Source organism: Camelus dromedarius, chromosome 16 (assembly GCF_036321535.1).
Source record: "Camelus dromedarius isolate mCamDro1 chromosome 16, mCamDro1.pat, whole genome shotgun sequence".
In the NCBI taxonomy this organism is placed as follows: domain Eukaryota; kingdom Metazoa; phylum Chordata; class Mammalia; order Artiodactyla; family Camelidae; genus Camelus; species Camelus dromedarius.
In genome coordinates this window covers 19,989,247-20,009,052 of record NC_087451.1, presented here as the reverse complement: position 1 = coordinate 20,009,052, position 19,806 = coordinate 19,989,247, and the positions used below count along the sequence as shown (strand labels likewise).

The 19,806-nt window shown below is 43.2% G+C and overlaps 1 protein-coding gene and 2 pseudogenes across 6 annotated transcripts in view; 1 reads left to right on the top strand and 2 right to left on the bottom strand.

Annotated features, from left to right (window-relative positions):
• Window positions 1–262: 262 nt before the first annotated feature.
• On the bottom strand, window positions 263–988 carry LOC135323220 (ATP synthase subunit a-like; annotated as a pseudogene).
• Window positions 989–1,238: 250 nt separating this feature from the next.
• LOC135323219 (cytochrome c oxidase subunit 2-like) lies at window positions 1,239–1,980 on the bottom strand (annotated as a pseudogene).
• A 17,196-nt stretch (window positions 1,981–19,176) lies between these two features.
• The window catches only part of MYH10 (myosin heavy chain 10), a 118,776-nt gene continuing 118,146 nt past the window's right edge, over window positions 19,177–19,806 (top strand). For 2 of the 6 annotated variants that reach the window (XM_031467645.2, XM_064495244.1), the window contains exon 1: window positions 19,178–19,230. The gene's annotated coding sequence lies outside the window, so the exon portion shown is untranslated. Of the gene's footprint in view, window positions 19,231–19,316; window positions 19,498–19,806 lie in introns of those variants that run through there. The other 4 variants (XM_064495243.1, XM_031467650.2, XM_064495245.1 and 1 more) reach the window with 4 other exon arrangements.

Here is a 19,806-nt window from a genome sequence, read left to right as displayed (position 1 = left end):
TGTTAAAACGTGGTAGCTGTCTTCAGTCCACCATGCGTAATAACAGTGGGAAGAACCTGGTAAAAAAGAGGACTTCTGACAGTAAAAAGAATTATCCCATATCAAAGTCCTTTTTTGGACAATTGGTGTGTGATGGCCTTGAATAGACTTTCTTGGGCACTATCTCATCACCACTGATATATTGGTAACAGGCCTAGTGATAATAAGAGTATTGAATTAAAATGAAATCATATAGTTAAACCGGATGTTATTAAAAGGGCAGGTAAGGCTCCTGTTAGGAGATCCAGGGCTAGGATTTACTATGTGGTGTGCATGGGTTTGGTGCCTCATTATGCATTGTCATGTAGGTGTAGGCTCACTAACAGTGTAAATACTTAGGCTTGAATGGAGGTGACAGCAAACTTAAGAATTGTTAATAAAACTAGGATAATGAATGTAATAAGGGCTGTACTTATTAATGCGAGGCTTGCTCCCCCGATTAGGTGAATTAATAGGTGACCTGCTGTAATATTGGCTGTTGGCCGTATAGCTAATGCTATGGGCTGAATGGACAAACTAATGGTTTCAATAATTACTAATACAGGACTAAGTGGCACTGGGGTTCCTTGGGGCAGGAAGTGAGCTGGTGATGCTCTTGTTTTGTTGCGGAAGCCTGTCAGCACGGTCCCCGCTCATAAGGGCATCACTATACCTAGAGTTGTTGATAGTTGTGTAGTAGGTTTAAATGAGCGTGGCAGAAGTCCTAGTAGGTTTGTTGTACCAGTAGCTATAATAAGGCACATAAGTACTAGTGTTCACGTTTGTCCTTTGTGGTTGTGAACAGCTATTATTTGCTTTGAATTAGTCATTGTTGGATAGAGACAAGGCGATTATTGATCAGCCTAGTAGGAGCAGGAAATAGCATGCTTGGAAATACAATGATTACAATTACAGTAGGGATTCCTATTATTGTTGGGGTAATGAAAGAGGCAAATGGATTTTCATTCATCTTATCTCTCAAGGGGTGATCTGCTTGTGTGTTTTGTTTATTTTTAATTTGGGGTTTGATGTATAAATGTGTTTTGAAACTTTTAATTGGAAAATAATGAACAGGGTTAAAAGTGTTGCTAGAATAGTAATAGATCATGTTGATGCGTCTAGCTGACGCAGATCATTAAGGGGAGACTTAAACTCTCACTCTTTAACCTAAAAGGTAAATGCTATTTAGCTTCTTAATGAATTTACAATATAGATGCAGATCATTTTTCAAAGCATTTTAATGGCGCTGTTTCAAGGATAATTGGCATGAAGCTGCGGTTTGACCCGCAAATTTCTGCGCATTGTCCGTAGCATAAACCTGGTCATGTTGATATCAGGGTTGTTCGATTCAAGCGTCCAGAGACTGTATCTGTTTTTAATCAAAATGAAGGGACTGCTCATGAATGTAGCACATCTTCAGATGAGGCCAGCATTGGAATTGTTATTTCTGTTGGTAGTACTGCCCGGTTATCCACTTCTGATAATCGCAACTCTCCTGGTTTTAAGTCTGATGTTGGAATTATATAAGAATCGAAGTTCAGATCTTCATAATATGTATATTCATAGCTTTAATATCATTGATGACCCATTGTTTTTACAGTCAAGGAGGGGTTATTAATTTCATGTATTATGTAAAGGATTTGCAGTGATGGCAGGACAATTAGAATGAGGATAATAGCTGGTAAGATTGTTCGAATTGTCTCCACTTTTCGTGCATCTGTGGTGCTTGTGTGTGTTAATTTAGTAGTTAGTATAAGTGAAATAATATATAGGACTAAGGGGCTAATTAGGAATATGGTGATTAGTACGTGGTCATGAAAATGTAGTTGTTCTTCTATGGTAAGTGATGTTGCGTTTGGAAGCCTAGCTGAAAGGGATGTGCCATAGAGATATGTAGGGTTTTCACCTATGATTTAACTTTGACGAAGTTATGTAAATCTTTACTGCTGCCTCTTTATTGAGAAAGGCATAGTGGCTATGGGTTGGCTTGAAACCAGTTGGAGAGGGTTCAATTCCTTCCTTTCTTATTTTAGATTAATATAAGTGGGCTCTTCAAATGTGTGATATGCTAGAGGGCATCCCTGTAGTCAGTCTAAGGTGGTGGTAGTGAATTCTACTGTTGAAACCTCTTGTTTTGATGCAAATGCTTCTCATACGATAAAAAGTATTAATATTACTGCTGTTAATGAAATAGAAGAGCCTGTAGATGAGACAGTATTTCATGTTGTGTGTGTGCATCGGGGTAGTCAGAGTACCGTCGGATACTTTGGGAATGAGAGGATGACAGGTCAAAGCTAAATCGTAGGGGGTGACATCACAGGACTGAGGACACAGCTGTGGACAAAACAGATAAAAATCTCTGCCCCAGTGGAGTTCATGAGCTAGTGGTTTGGAGAAAGAGATGGTTTCTGGTGTGTGTACCTGGCAACACGGAGGTACCATTATCAGCTATAAGGAGCCCAGGAGGCCAGTTTGAACTTGAATTTGATAGTATAACCGGAAACCAAGGGCTCGATTCCCCCAGCACTACAGCTGCATTCTTAACTGCAGTAACAGCCCTCTGACTCCAAGCTGTGGAGGAAATCCAGGATTTCGCTTCCAACCACAGGCAGTGCCTGCAAGATTACAAAGAGAAAGACAGGCACTTTAAAGCCTCCTAGATTTCCTGCCTTTCTTGGTCAGGAAAAGCATGTGGAATCAGGCAACTCCACTGCCGATCATACTCCAGTAACAAGGAGGGCTCTAATGTTGGAATTCACACTTTGACACACTCCGCGTGTGTTTTCTCTGGAGAATCTCTCCATTGACTTGGGTTTTAAAGAAACAGAAGTTTCTGACTTTAGGAAACTCTTTTTGGGCCTTTGAAAACTCAGATGGGTTTTCTTTCAAAGTAGACTGAAATGCCCACGACATATTATTGACTTAAAAAAAAAAAAAAGCAAACTGGAGAGTAATATGTATAATATTTGTGGAAAAATTTGTTTTATAGATGCACAGCAAAAGGTCAAAAAGATTTTTTTGTGTGTGATTTCTATTCACTTTAATGGAGTTCTTAATGTATTTGGCAATTAGAAAATTACTTTTCACTGAAGATTCCAAAGGACTTCAAATAGAGATGAGTTCAGTAGAGGAATTGGTGTACCTGAAAGCAGCCAAACCACTCATTCTTTAAAAACCCTACATCTTACCTGCAAGATTCATAAGAAACAAATTTTATTTTATGAAGACAGAAGTTTGCTGTGGGGAGGGAGTAGCTCAAGTGGTAGAGCACATGCTCAGCATGCACAAGGTCCTGGGTTCAATCCCTGGTACCTCCTCTAAAAATAAACAAGCCTAAATACCTCCCCCCGCTGCCAAAATAAAATAATTAAAAGAAAAAAAGATAGACATTTGCTGTCCAATTTACACTTTACACGTAGTTTAAAAGTTACGTAATATAAATCATTAAGTACTAACTTTTAGTTCCTTTTCTTATAAGATCTTAAAGGCAGATGGGAAGGAAGAGAAAAATGGGAGAACCAGTAGGTTACATTTAGTATAATATTTTGGCTTGAAGAAGAGGATTTACGTACAGCTTCTGATCAAATTTCTGTTTGTTCCTGTCCACCGTACTTAAGTAGGAAGGATATGGTATCATTCAGGATGGGAGAGGTTTGTCCCAGTGATCAATGACTGCAAAAATCCCGGTGTCCGCCACGCACGATAAAGGTTTACTTGTCACATGTCCCAGGGTATCGTGGGCTGGTTCTGTTATCTTCACTCTGGGATCCAACTTTCCGGGACATCGTTCTGGTTCTTATTGGGTCTCTGTTCTTTGCTCAGACAAGTCCCGTGGCTAAGCCTGAGCACAACAGGATGAAGGAGTCCATTCCCTTCTCAGAGTAACACACAGTATTACCACGGAATCTACTGAACCGTTTGTAGTGATTACTGCTGAGGTCAAGGGTCAGAGGTTAAGGCGATTTTACCTTTCACCTTCTAGGCTCCTATATTATTCTGATGGGTCTCAAAAAGCATGCACTATTTTTGTACTGAAAAACACCTCTTAAATCTTATTTATTCTTAACTTTTTATTATGGAAAATTCAAACATAAGCAAAAGAGAGAATAGTTTGATGACCATCCCCCACCATGACCTTTCACCCAGCTTCCAACAATTCTTAACTCATAGACAATCTTGTTTCAGTGATAACACTACCCACTCCGCCTCCCAGATTATTTTGAATAACTCCCACCATTATATTATTTTGTCTTAAACATATCATTATTTATCTCTAGATAGGGATTCTTTTTTTCAAAAAAGTAACCACAATATTATTATCACAACAAAAAGATTAACAATTCCTTAATATTATCAAATATATAATGAGTATTCAAATTTCCCCAATTGTTACATATATATGTAACAGTTTGTTTGAATCAAATTCCAAATAAGGTCCATATATTATGTTTGCTGATAAGTGTTTTGTCTCTTGATCTTAATCCACAGCTCTCTCTTCCATATCTTTCTCCCTTCTTTTTAATTCTTTTGCAATGTATTGTTGAGGAAATCAGAATGTTTGTCCTTTAAAATTCCACAACCAGAATTTTTCAGATTGCTTTCCCACAGTGATGTTTACCATGTTTCTCTGTCTTCTGTATTTCTGGTAAATTAATAGTGAGACTTATAGGCTCCATCAGATTTAGGTTTGATTTTTTTTTTTTTAATTTTTGGACAAGAATAGCTCAGAGATTGGATTATGTGCTTCCATCAGGAGACCCATGTCACATTGGTCTTCTTGTTGTGACTTTAGCATCCATTAATGATTCTTGTCTAGATCCAGTATTCCCAGTGGGTTGTAAAGCAATGACATTCTAATTCTATCATTCCTTTGTCATTTGTTAACTGTAATACTTTCATAAAGACAACACTTTTCCCTCATCGATTCTTTGGCTATCCTGAGGTATAGTTTCTGCAGGAAAGGCAAGATAAATGCTTGATTTTTTTTTAACTCTATTTACCTGTTTTCAAAAATCATGAGATTTTTCTCCTTGTCCTCTTTGAAGGTAGCCACTGAATTCACTTTTTTTTTTTACTTTAATCACTATGAACTCATGTATTTAAACGTATTTAACATGTTTCAATTCATTGCCATTCTTATCATTATGACACCGAAGTTGTGCCTCCCATCTTTGGCCAGAGGGAGCCTTTTCAAGCTCAGTCCTGTGTCCTTTTGTCACAACTTAGTAGTTTTTGATATTTTGTTTCCTTGCTTTCTGTTATGATAAGACGTTCCAAGCTCATCTTGTATATTTCCTGCCTCAGGCTTGGACTCAGCCATTTTCCCAAGGAGCCTTGGTCTTGCTAGCGGGGAGTAGTATCTGTAGACCACAATTTGTAGCACTGGGTGCTCATTGCTCTAGGGGTGACCATTGTTTCTCAGGCTATTCCATGGGCAGAGCTAGGAAATACTTTTTTTAAATGACAAAATGTTTTTATCAATTCTTACTAAAACTTCCAGTTCAAGTTCTGTACTACAGAGTGTTTACTTAACCTCACCTATCTCACATATGTACCTGCTTTCTCCTACACTGTCTCCCACACTGAAAATCCTGGTTCTTGACAATATAACAGAATTACTCATCTGCTTTAACCCACTGTGTACACATAGCAGAGTTAATGCCAACCCTACCACGAGCAGTATGATTACTGAAGATGGTTCAACATTTCTTTCCTTTTTTCCTTCTTCTCTCTCTTTCTCTCTTTCTTTCTCCCCCTCTACCTCCCTCCCTCCCTTCCTTCCTTTCTTCCCTCCTTTTTCACAGTTCTTTTTTGTCCTTAAGATTATCCCACTAAGAATGTATATTCAAGTTTCTATGCTTTAAAGTCACTTGGAATAGTTTTTCTTTGCGTGGTTATGCCTCAGATTGGATAGAGGTTTTTTTTTTTCATTTACTTTAGATTAGTGAAGACTCTTTTAAAAAAATCTCTTCATTATAGTTATATAAAATAGTCACGTTTCCAAAGTCATATCTACAAAGCAAGGTATATTTAGAGAAGTCCAGCTTTTATCCTTGGCTCTTCATCCTATTCCCTCTCTCTTCTTAAAAAAAAAAAAGATATACCCATTCTTAGGTCCTGTACATACTTTGTCCACCTTGTTCTTTTCATTGGATCTGACTCCAAAGCAGAACTTCCCTTAGAACTTGGCAAGAGGGATTCCCACCCTGGATCTCTGCTCCAGAATCCACGCTGTAGAGGGCTCCACTTGTCACAAACACAAACAATACACGTAATAAAGAAGCTGTGGGTGCCTCAGACACTGGTCTGCCAGCACTTAGCACTGCTACAGTGGGATGTAGGGCCCTAAACACCTTCTCTCGTCACTAACACCATTCAGGCCTCAGGGAAACAGTTCTTGTGTTTTGTTTTGTTTTGTTTTGAAAATTCAAATGCATTTATTAATAAATAGAATGTAGTACATTCATACGATGGAGTACTATTAGAGCTATTAAAATGAATTGCCCTCTGGCCTTGAAACAATAGTGACTATGTCCAAATGCCATGAACGCGTGTGGGTTATGTTGCTGCCGACACTGGAGATGTTCCTCCATATCCACACTAGACACAGCTCTGAACTATAGAGAAGATTTGAGCAAGGAAAGTGCTCAGGTTAGAGCAATGACAAGTGAACTACCTTGTCAAATCCTTCCTCCCAGCACAAGTGCAGTAGACTCTTACATAATGAAATACAGCTCCGCACTAGTGTCACGTGTCCCTCTGCCCACCTGGCCAAGAGTGAGTTATAAAACTTTTGCATTTGGGCCAATCTGGTAGGTTGGAAATCGTATCTGTGTAGTTTTAATTTTCATTGTTCTTGTTACAAGTGAGTTTGAGCATTTTTTTTTCATGTGATTTAGGACTATTTTCATTTCTTTTTCCAAGAATTCTGTTTGTATCTCTAGCCCATTTTTCTGTGGTGTTACTGGTTATTTTCTTCCCAAGTTTTCGAGGCTCCTAATACACTAGGGATGTGAATCTTTTGTCTGTGAACACGCACAATCCTTCTCTGCAGTGGACCCTGGATTAGATTTGGTGGAGGATAGAGGTTCAACAAAATATAAGGCATCATCCATGCCCCCAAAGGAGCTTAAACACTTAAACAACAACAGGGGTATAAGCAATTTTGTGAAACATTAAGGAAAAAGGGATCTCAAAGGAGTACAGAATTAATCGCTAGACATAATGGCCCCAGAAGTTCAGAGATAGGAAATGATCAGGCTGTGGAGCACAAACAGCCTTATTAAAGTGTAGACGGATCTAAGTGGGGTCTTGAGGAACACACTGGAAACATGAGAGAAAGTTGGAAGGTGGGACTCCAACTCCTCGGGGGGAGAGACTTGAAAGCCAGGTTGAGGAATGTGGTCTCAGAGAGGTTATAGGAGGAAGAGAATGGCATGTGCTGAGGTATTAAATGAGACAATGTGGGACATTCCCCAGAGGCCAGAGGACATGACACCAGCAACTTCAAAGCTTACCATCGGGGGTGGGTAGAGCTCAGCAGTAGGGCACATGCTTAGCATGCATGATGTCCTGGGTTCAATCCCCAGTACCTCTATTAAAGAAATAAATCCAATTATCCCCCCCCAAAAAAACAAACAAAAAAAAGATTAAAAAAAAAACAAACCTCAACTGCAAGGTGGAGTGAACCACACACCCTCCTCCACATACCCCAACACAATGAGAGAGAGAGATTGAGAGAGAGAGTTGGGGAGGCAGGTGGTCTGAGAGACTGAGCCTTACCCAAAAGGATTATTTAAATTATCAGATCAGACAGAGATTTCAAATGGATTGGCCACTTAGTTCCTCTCCCCAACACCCTCAAATGTGAGTGGAGGAAGCTGGGGACTCAGGAAGAAGACTTGATCAGTTATAACAAAATAAATCACTTACGTTCCCCCCGCATCTTGGCTGCAGTTGAGCTACTGCTGTATGGTAACACCTATCCTATGGACTGTTGGAGGGAAGACTCGAGGTACCACATTCAAGGCACTTAGCACAGCGTCCGGCACCACAATAAGCGCTGAACAGTTGTTAGCTGCTATTATTATTAGGCGATCATAAAATAGGTGCTGAGGGAGTGAGAGGATAATTGGATCAAAGGAGGAGTGATGACCAACCGGGCAGTCCTTGGCAGAAATGACAAATACCGTGCGGGTCAGATCAGCCCGGGGCCCTGGGTTCTACTCAAAGCCACGAGAATCCCCTGCCTGGACCCACACTTTCCCAGCAGGAATCAGCGCTGGTCTGCACACAGATTCCTTGGCTGTGTTTCTTTGACAATTATAACCGAGGAATTCAGCTTATTTTGGGTGAAATCCCTGGAAGTCCAAGTTCAGATCTCAGTCTGGGCAATGTGGCCACATTTTCCAATGAGTAACTCCTTCCAATATAACTCCTGGCAAACGACCCTATCTGACGCGGAGAGAATGTGCCGTCATGCATGGTAAATAGTAAGACCACTGTGTAGGGCTTGACTCATCTGTCATAGAAGGAGTATTTTGAAACCTTGACTCATTTGCAAACATGTGTTTGCACATACCTTTTGTCAGATGCAAATTTTCCATTCCCAATTTAGCTCTTCCAGATTTTCCCCGAAATGAAAGATGTGGCTATGAAGCAAGATAAGCTTTTAATGGGGCTCGACTCCAGGTATGTTCTGGGGAGCTCATTTGTCTCTAGGTCAACTTCCTGTTGACTCAGGAGCCAGGACTAGGGAGACAGAGGAGCAAGGTACCGGAATAACAGCTTCCATTTACTGAGGGGTTACCTGCATGCCAGGCACTATGTTTACCACTTTATGGACAGTGGCTCCTGAACGTCATGACCCCCAGCAAATAGGAAGGAAATGGAGACTCAGAGAGGTTAAGTGATTCGTCCAAGGTCAGGTCATTCCTGAGCTGGGATTTGTCCTTGCTGTGTCTCCCAAGCGTCTCTGTTTAACCGTTGCCCTAGATCTTATCTAGATGTTACCTGCTTTAGCTTGAGCCAGGAGCCTCTGGCCCTCCAGCTGGGGACCTGGAAAAAGTTTTAGGTATTTTCACAGATTGTCAGGCCTTGTGGAGAAGAGAAAGTAACTGGAGGTCTCTGTGATTTGCGAATACACGATTTGGGGGAAGAATGAGCATCCCTTTACTTAAATCTCCCCCAGGCTTCTAGACCTGTCTCCCCATCATCTTGATGCTCTGTGCCATCCTCTCCACACTTCCGCCCAAGATGAGCACAAGCCCTATTTCCATGATTTTTTTCTTAAAGAGGTACTGGGGATTGAACCCAGGACTTCATGCATGCTAAGCACTCACTCTGCTGCTGAGCTCTACCCTCCCCCTATTTCCATGAGTTCTTTCCCACTTCTCCCCAACTCCCTACTTAACACGCCAGCACCCTCTAAATTCTGCACCTTTTCCTGAGATGCTGTTTATTATTTTTCTCTGCACACAGTGGGAGCTCTGCACATAGTAGGTGCACCACAAAATTGCTGTGGCTGTCCATGACGACACACAGAAAACCCCAGGTGGAGAGTGGGCAGGTGACTTAGGGCTGAGTCCTAGCTCTGCACTGATTTGCTCTGTGCTGTTGGGCAAGTGTCTGATTTGGTACACCATCCATGAAATGATGACTCGGTGGCTTCTACAGCCTCTTCCATCTGTAGACATCTAGATTCTGTGGTTCCTATATGTCCACCTAAAGAGCAGGTGAAGGGTCTGGAGCTCCTTTGAGAAAGCGGGGCTGCTGGGCAGGGCCCCTGTGTTTCCCACCAGCCAACTTTCACATACCTGATATGGAAAATAGTGTTATATCTCCCCTATCAGTGTTTTCAATAGAAGGAAGTTGGGAAATCTCCTTTTATGAGAGCCTCTAAGGGCAGAGCAGGAACCGCCCTTTCCTAATGCATCAGAAACACTGCACAACGAATGATGAAACTTGACTCTAAAATCAGGGAGAACAAGGGCCTTTACTTGAGCTCCCCCATGGTGTTTCTCACACTGAAGAGCTTTAGCAGGGCTCCCTGCAGCCAGCGGTCCCTTCGATGGCTTCCCAGCCACCTGTGGCCAGACTTCTTCCAGGAAGAAAATTAGCAAACTTGACTAGAACATTCATGCTCATATACAAGTACAATCCTGGAGAGAATCGATTCCTTTTACTCTCAGGTGACATGTGTATCTTATGGTGATACTCCGTCACTCTGGGCTGTTGCAGGAGAGTCACTTGAATGGTGGGAAATTTAGGCAGATAGGCAGACAGTGCCATGGCAAGCCCACTGGAAAGGGTTTCTGGGCAAATGGTGCCTTTCAGTGGCCCCTGAGACCAATGATGGAAGAGACCACATGTTCTGCCAAGACAACAGATCCATCCTCATGTAGAATATTGTTGAGAGAGCCCAGCTAGCATCCCAGAGTGCCTGTAGGATGTAATTTGCCCTGGCAAGTCTAATAATTGCTGCCCTATTGGGTCCAAAAGAGTGCAGGACTGAAAGATGTCCAGTCAAGTAAAAAAAAAAAAAATCCAGTTAGTGTTCCAGCCTCTGCCACAAATGCCTTGCAAATATCCTAAGATTTTCAGCAGCCTCACAAATCTGAAAACCATCTTTTGACCGTGTTCCCTGGTCAGGCCACAGTGAAGTCCCTAGTTAAAAAGAAGTAAAGAAACACAGGGATGGGATTAGCTTAGTGGTAGAACGCATGCCTAGCATGCACCTGGGTTGAATCCCCAGTACCTCCATTAAAAAAAAAATTAAATTAAAAAAGTAAATAAGCAAATTAGAAAAGCTAAAATGAGCTGAGCCAGGAACAGCTTTTAGAAAGCATGAGGTTGATTAATTACATAATTATTCAACATGAATCTACAACATCATCCAATCAGTTGAACTTGACTGTGCAACCATTACTTTTCAAGAACCTACAGTGTATACAACATCCTACAAGGTGCCATGGGGGTGCAAAGTTAAGCAAGGTGTGGCTTTCCCTTTAAGATATTCAGAGTCTAGAAGAAAGCATTTACTTACAAATAACCTGTGCCCCAGAAAGATTATGATCAGCGTTATCAGGAAGGGACCTGGGCAGGAATGGAACCTGGGTCCATGAGCCTCCTCACTATGACACTGTGTGTGCACATGTGCCAATGGGGAGGGGGGAGAGGATCCAAAGCTTCCATGAGATTCTAAAAGTGGTCAGTGATTTTTTTTTCCTGCCAAAATTGTTTTAGAATTTAAACCCACTGTTTTAGAAATAAAAGAAGAAAAGAATCACATTTGACTAGGCTGGAGGTGGGATGGAGGTAGAGGTGAAGCCTTTAGGGGGAAGAGGTACATGAGATAAGCCTCCAAGAATGGTTACGATTTCGATAGGTGGAGACGTGGGGAAGGCCCTGGCAGAGAAAGTATTGTGATCAAATCTGGGTAATGGATACGTTCAAAGAACTGGGATTAATCCAGTTTGCTGAGTCGTCAGGGCAAGGATGAGAATAGACTGCAAAGGCAGTAGAGATGGATTTGGGATCATAAGCTGAACAGATATTTGCCATGTATTAAATATGTGTTAGGGGTCTGCTCTGTGTCCGGCCTTCAGTTCAGGATGGTCTCTGCCCTGAAGAAGCTTTTGTTTTAATTTAGAGGGGAAAGTATGTGAACAGGCAGAAAATAGAATAATTTTAAGTACAGTAGGAATTCAAAGAAATTTTGGCCAGAATGTTCAGAGAAGCTTCAGGGAGGAGGTGAACTTGGAGCTTGGCCTTGATGGGTGGAGAGGACTTGGCCAGGTGGATTCGTGGAGAAAGGGCCTTCCAGTGGGAAATAACATAAGCAAAGGGGAGAGGACAACCAGAAAGAAACAAAGCAGATGGAGAAGGCCAAGTAAAGGTGATTATGGGGAGAAACATCTGTGTTGAAGGGGCAGGAGACATGCACTTGAAAAGGCAGGCTGAGATCAGAGTATGCCGGATTGTGAAAATCAAGCTGAGAAATTTCTTATTTTCTCTAGGACCTCATTTCCTTTCCTTTACAATCTAGCCCTTCCAGTAGAAATCATGTCAACAAAAATAATTTTTAAATTTTCTACTATGGAGAATTTGAAATATATGCAAAAGCAGAGAGATTAGTCATGCAATGGAATAAATGTTTCTGTCCCCCCCCCCACATTCACATGTTGACATCCTAACCCCTACTGTGAAGGTATTAGGAGACAAGGCCTTTGGGAGGTGAGTAGGTCATGAGGGTGGAGCACTATGAATGGGATTAGTGCCCTTGTAAAAGAGACCCTGGAGAGCTCCCTTTCCTCTTCTGCCAAGCGAGGATACAGTCAGAAGACAGTCATCTATAAACCAGGAATTGGGCCCTCACCAGACACTGAATGTGCCAACACCTTGACCTTGGACTTCCCAGCCTCCAGAACTATGAGAAATGAATTTCTGTTGTTTATACCATCAATTATACGGAATTCTATTTATTTATGTATGTATTTATGTATTTATTTATTCATGGATGGTACTGGGGAGTGAACCCAGGACCTCGTACATGCTAAGCACATGCTCTACTATTCAGCAATACCCACCCCTCTAGAATTCCTTTATAGTAGCCTGACTGATTAAAACAAGTGAGAATGATCTCCCCTGAATCCATCACTCAACTTCAACAACTCATGGCCAAACTCCTTTCATGTACCACCTCCACTGCCCCTCTTTCATACCATTTTAAAGTAAATCCCAGAAACCATATTCTTGTATTTCCATGTACATCTCAAAAATAAAAGGACTTTTTATAATCCTGATACCATAACCACACATAAAAAATTAACAATAACTCATAATAATCCAATATGCAGTCAACATTCTCAAATTTCTATTTGTTTCATAATTACATATAATATATACACACATATTACTTAGAATTTGATTGCTGGAATTAGGATCCAAAAAAGGGTTACACGTTGCAGTTGGTTGATATGGCTTTTAAATCTCTTTCAATTCGATAGCATAGCCTCATCTTTTTTGTTGTTATTTCTTTTTTCCTTGCAACTTATTTTTTGAAGAAATTGGGATCATCAAGTCTCTGGACCCAACTACAAAATTTACAGAAAATAGAGAGGACTGAAGGACACGTTAAGCCACATCAGAGGAATGTGATCAGCAAAATCTAGATTGTGGGAAGTACCTCAGGACAAACCCCATTAAGAAAAAAAATTGAATACAAAACAAAAAAAGAATCAGACTTGATTTCCAACTGGGACCCTCTGCACCAAAACTCTCCCCCTTCTCACCAGGTCTGATCCCCTAGGAACCAGCAGATCCTCTGAGACCAAGGACTCTGCTTTCACTTTTTTCCTGAGGGGAGGTAATAATTAGGCTAATTTATTTTAATTACTTTTTTAAATGGAGGTACTGGGTTTTGAACCCAGGACCTCATGCGTGCTAAGCCTGCATTCTACCACCTGAGCTATATCCTCCCCACCCCTGCCCATCTTCATTTATAACCATTGACCAGCCTTCAGATTTCTTCAGCTGTTTGCCTCCAGTGACGGGTTCCTCTTTCCATCAAGACAACCTGGACCCTCTAAGAAACTCTCCTATTGGTTGTTAATTGCCAACATTGACACCAGCAACTGTTACCACTTTGCTAACATTTCCTTTTCTTTTTGCTTCCTTTCCTCCTTTCTGTTGTCTCTTCCTGTCACTTCTCTTTTCATTTGTTTCTTAAATATTTACTGACGGAAATTACACTGGAAGCTTGGGAATCCCCAGATGTGTATAGGGTTTGATGTCGGGTTCCAGGGACCTCCAGGATCACTTCCCACTGTCTTTCCTGCAGCATGTATTCCATACTTTAGTCAAATGCTACTACTTCCCACCGTTTCCTAGTATCACTTTTCTCTGACCTTGCATCCTTGCCTGAGCAGCCCACAGTCCCCAACTGCTGCATCCATCCATCCATCCATCCATCCATCCATCCATCCATCCACCTTTCTATTCAATAAGCATCTGCTATGTCTCAAGCACTGAGCTAGTTCCTGGTGACACAGCTGAAAACATTGACTTTTCCTGCAAGGAGTGAATAGCCTAGCCCCGTGGGGTCCACTATGGTAGCCCCCAGCCTTATGCAGCTCTTGAGCACTTAAAATGTGGCTCATCTGAAATGAAATATGCTGTAGGTCCGAAATACCCATCGGATTCTGAGCACTTAGCACAAGAAAAAGAATGTGAAATATTCTATCAGTGATTTCTTAATCAACTACATGTTGAAATGTAATAGTCTTTTTATATTGGGTTAATAAGTTATAAACTCACCATCATTTCTCGGCTGGATTTGCTGCAGTAGCCTCTTAACTGGTTTCCCTCCCTCCCCCCACCCTATTTGAACCCATTTTCTACATTCTGAGCAGAGGCATCTTTCTAAAACACAAACCTGGTCATTTTACTCTTCAAATTAAAACTCTCCCATAGTCCTCCACTGTCCTCCGGATAAAATACATGTTTACGATCTGGCCCCTGCCTGCCTCCTCGGTCCTGTGTTACACACGCCTCCACGCTTGTTCACTTTGCTCTGGCTTTGTTCTACTCTGCACTTCTTTCTGAGCTTGGAAAGCCTTGTACTGTCTCTTCTCTGTGCCATTTCCCCTGAAAGTATTTTTCTCCCCTGGTTGTCTGGTTAATGTCTTATTCTTCAGATTCTGTTTTCAAAATTACTTCCTCTAAGAAGACTTTCTGGAACTTCCCCGACCCTCACCCCTGCCACCATTCTGGGTTAAATGTTCCTCTTACGTGTCCCTGGATCTTGCTCTGCTTTCCATAATGGAGTACTTTTCATGCTAGATTGCATTCTCTCAACCTTTTTGGATCAGAGGCCTCTATGAGACTCTACTAAAAACTGTAGATCATCTCCCTAGGGTTTTAAAAAAAAAAAAAGAACTCAATACATTTTACATACAACTTCAGAGGTTTTATAAAACCCCTAAAACTCTTTAGGTTTCGTGGAGTCCAGATTAAGAACCCTTGCTCTGTTATAATTATCTGTCTGTTTATATTTCCGGCTAGATGGTATGCCCCTTCAGGGTAGGACCCTGCCTATTTTGACAGAGGCATTTCTGCAGCACCTGGAACAGTCCCTAGACACAGAAGACACTCAATAAGCATTTATCACAGGTATGACTTGCTCTGAGACATTAGGATGCAAGGACTATCATGCTTTCATTTTTCTAAGTCATTAAATCAGAGTTAGCCTTATCCTATGTGGTTGGTGAGAAGTCTTAAATTAGTCATTTTCAGGAACCTCTTGTGGGTCCCCCACCCAAAAACAACTCCAGAGCTTAAGGGGCCCAGGAAAATTCTAGAAGTTTCCTTCTTTCTCAGTTCATTGGAGTTTTTGTTTGTTTGTTTGTTTGTTTTTAACCATTCCTCCTTCTGTTTCAAGATGCCACAGTTGAGTGCCGATCCTTCCCGTCGATCAGGAATGACTGCCCAGGGTGGGCTGAGAGATGGTCAGCACAGCAGCCTGTGCCCCAAGTTCCTACCACTTCCAGGCATTGTGTTGAAAGGGGGCCCCTGTCTGTACTTCTCACAGACACCCCAAACCTTCTACTCCTTCACCAGTCAGGGAAACAGCTTTTCAACTCAAAAATATCACCCCTCCTCTTATCTCTCTGGAATGATGTGACATGAAATCCCTCAACAGGCATGACAGGGACTGAAAACTCAAATAGATGCCTAAAAAGACCAGGCAAAGGATGTCAATGAATAAAGTAGATTGGTTTTAAGAGACAAGAGGGAGTAGTGGGGAGAGAGGCACATGGGGGGACACATGCTTTATCTAAAAATGAGCAGCTCAGGCATCAGCCAATTGGTGCTGAATTTCCAGGTCTTCCAGATTTTTCAAGGGAAGCCAGAAATCTGGATTTTCCTGAGGTAACTCTTTTTTCTTTATTTTAAAAACATTACTTATTAAGGTATACTTTTCAAATCATGATTCACAGTATAAAATTCAATGAATTTTTAGTAAATATACCCAGTTGTGTAACCATCACTATAAATTAATATTAGAACATTTTCATCACCACAATAAGATCCCTCATATGTATTAACTCTTAATCCCTGTGCTGTCCCTCTTCTCCCCACCCCTGTCCTCACCCCAGGCAACTACTATTCTACTTTCTGTCTCTACAGCTTTGCCTTTTGTGGCTATTTCATATAATGGACTCATACAATATGTGGTCTCTGTGTCTGACTTCTTTCACTGAACATGTTTTCAAGGTTCATCCATGTTGTTGCACGAATCTATAGTTTGTTCCTTTTAATGGCTGAATAGTATTTCATTGAATGGATGTACCACACTTTGTCTACCCATTCCCCAGTTGCTGGACATTCCTTTTTTTTTTTTTTTTTGCCATTATGAATAATGCTGCTATGAATATTTGTGTGCAACTTTGGTGTCCATATGTCTTATTTTTGTTTTTGTTTTTTGGTAGATACCTAAGGATAGAGTTGTGACTTACATGGTAAATTCATGTTTAACTTTGGAGAAACTAGCAAACTACTCTCCAGAGTGGCGACACCATTTGACATCCCTGCCAGACGTGACTGAGGGTTTCTGTTTCTCTGCATCCTCGCCAGTATTTGTTATTGTCTGCCTTTTTGATTATAGTCATTTTAGTGGGTGCGAAGTGGTATCATTATGGTTTTGATTTCTATTTCCCTAATGGCTAATGACATTGGACAGCTCTTGATTTTTAAATGTTGGAATTCACTCAAATTTTTTTTAAAAATGCTTCATATCAGCCCTGTACAGATGGAACACAAAACAGCTTAGAACGAAACAGGTTCATGGGCTGGAACTGCCCTGAGGGAATGAATTTGGACTTGTGACCTAGACTCTGCAAATAACAATGGTCTGTGACCTTTTTCTTTTAGGGGTAAAAGCAGCCTAGACAGCCAGCAAAAATCACTATGGAGAGAGGACAAAGATTTCCCATTCTTTTGTAATGAACTTGTAGACTACAAAAAGAGAGACTTTTCTATATGTCCATAATGCTACTTCTTTTTTTTCTGGTAAATCATCCTGTTACATATTTGTTGAACGAATCCTATATATTTGTATCCTCTTTCTAGAGATGAGGTTAAGGAATTTGTCAAAGATTAAAGCTCTAGAAATGGCAGAGATGGATTCAAAGCCAGGTCTATGTGGCCTTAAATCCTGTGTTGTCCTGATAAAAATGGCAACAGGTTCTGGGATGGAGCACCACAGGGTGAGACCTGAGTCAGATGAGACTGGCTGGCTGGCTGGTAGAGGTGGAGGGGGACACTGTGGGAGCAAGGGAGAGGAAGGAATCAAAGAGATTTCAAGGCTAGTTTCATTAACAGACAAAGGGAAGTTGGGAAGAGAGTTTGGGTGGAGGGATGTTGCTGATTTCTCATCAAGACTGACATCTTGTGATGTTGAATTCTGGTGAGCTTCCTGCCCTCCTCTTCTGATGGTCCACTGAGTTTGTTTTAAAATGATGGGAAACCACGGACTTGGTGACTGATGGGGTGTTTGTGTGTGAATGTTCAATGTGTGGAACACTGAATTTGGAAATGACTTTGGTAGCTAGCAAAGCTGAGGCTCAGGCATTAGAGATGGAGGGTTTGGTCTTCTCTAAAAAGAATTTGTGTGTTTCTTTTTAATTCAGAAGAGGAATACCATTCACATACTATGTAAGTTAACTTGTACTCCATGTGCAGGCTGCATTTAGAAGGACAGACTTCTTCATGGAGCCAAGTCACAAGACACCTGGCCAAGGGGCAGCTCACTCCAGCCCCAGGTGGGGGTGGGGGATCAGATGCACTAGGACAAAGGACTATACAGGACCTGATTCGACTTCCCCAGGAAGGACTGTGCACTGAGCGGCCTTGGAATCTTCTCTGAATTCCACCAACCCCTCCTTATCATTTCCTGCCTTGTTTTTTTGTTTTTTTGTTTTTTTTGCTTTATTCACTTTTTACCAGACTGGAAGTTTTCCTAGGGTAGGCCAATTAATCCTATGTATTAAAATACACCCATATCCAACACAAAATAACTACATCTTGCTGTAAAATTTTTTTGAAAAGATTTTGATAATGTTCCGTTTTTGTTAAGAGTAAATCATTCTTGTGACTTAAACTTAATTATATATAATTATTTAAGGGTCGTGTTGCAGTTGACTAGATATTGCAGACATTTCATTAAATATTTATTAACTTTGATTTTTCTGGTTTCCTTTCCTCATTTTGGAGCCTCCCCCACCCCACTCCGCAAGTCTCAAACATTTTCTAAGGCCTTTAAAAAGCTTATAGGCCCTAGGGGATAAGACAGACCTGCAGAACCTCCTCACAGCCCCTCTCACGTAGGGACCTCTTTTGAATGAATGAACGAATAAATGAACGAACGAATTAACGAGGTGAAGTCTTTTTCCCAAGTCTCCTCTTCAAGGTGGGTTCGCTTCTCAATCTTCTGGAATCTCAGCCCGGCCTGGAGGCTGCGTAGGGAGGCCCCTCCTCTCGCAAACCCAAAACCGCAGCAGCGGAGGAAGCTGTCCGGCGCCCGGCGCTCCGCCAGCCTGAGCAGGGTCAGGCCGGGCCCGGGGTCGCGACAGCAGCCTGAGAGCGGACCGCAGCAGGGCCCCTGCAGAGCGGGTGCGCATGGGCAGAGCTGCACTCCAGCCTGCCTCCCCTCCCCCACTGCAGGTGAGCCGCAGAGCCGGGGCCCCCAACCCCCGCAGCCCCGGGGGTGACGTCAGGCCTCTGGACCGCGCTCCAGCCCCGCCCCTACAGGCAGCGCCCCGGGCCAGCGACTCCGCGGTGGAAGCCGGTCCCGCTGCGGGACACGCCGGCTGCGACGGGCAGAGGAGGCGGCGAGGCGCTCGCCCTACTGGGCTGGAGCCGCGGCCCCACGCCAGGGCCAGGCGCGTCCAGGCGGAGCTCAGGGCTCCTGCCGCGGCACACCTGCCCCACCGCCCGCACAGCCGAGGCCGCCGCGGGATCCGCACCCGCTGCCCCGCGGGACCGCCGGGCGCCCAGCCAGCCTCAGCTGTCCATCTCCGCCCGAGCCAGCCAATCGCCCGCGACTGCCCCGGCCGCACCTCCTGGAATCTCTGACGGGCGTGCGGCCCAGCCTATGAGATGGGGGCTTCGGCGGCCTGGGCTGGGAGCGGGAGCCAATGAGCATCATTTCAGGTGGGTGGAGGGAGCGGACCTCGGGAAGGTAGCTTCGTTCGGGTTGCTAACGTCTTCCCTTGGAGATGGGCGCGCAAACCGACCAGTGGGTCTGGGGGCGGTGGTGACGGGCGTGGAGCTGGCCCAATGAGGGTGGGAGTGGGTGGGGCAGTCCGGAGTAGCAGTGCTAAAGGAGCCCGGCGGAGGCAGCGGTGGGTTTGGGACTGAGGCGCCGAATCTGTGGTCGCGGCTGGGGACGTGCGCCGGCGCCACCATCTTCGGCTGAAGGTGAGAGGTGCGGTGCCGGGGTCCGAGTGCGGCGGCCAGGGACCGGGGGACGGTTTTGTGGGGGAGGGAAGGATCCCGGGCTGGGGCCCCGGGCGACTCTGGAGGGCAGGAACGAAGCTGAAGCGGGAGCTAGAGAGGACAGAAGGGGCTCTGGGCGGAGGGTTTGTGCTGCGGCGGCCGTAGATTCGTGCGAGGAAGGACCTTGTGGGGTGGGTAACGGCACCCCAGTGGGTGGAGAGACCCCTAGAGAGCCGGGAAATGAGGTCTTGAGGGTGAGACCCCTGCAGGGATTCGGGCCTGGGTGTGCGA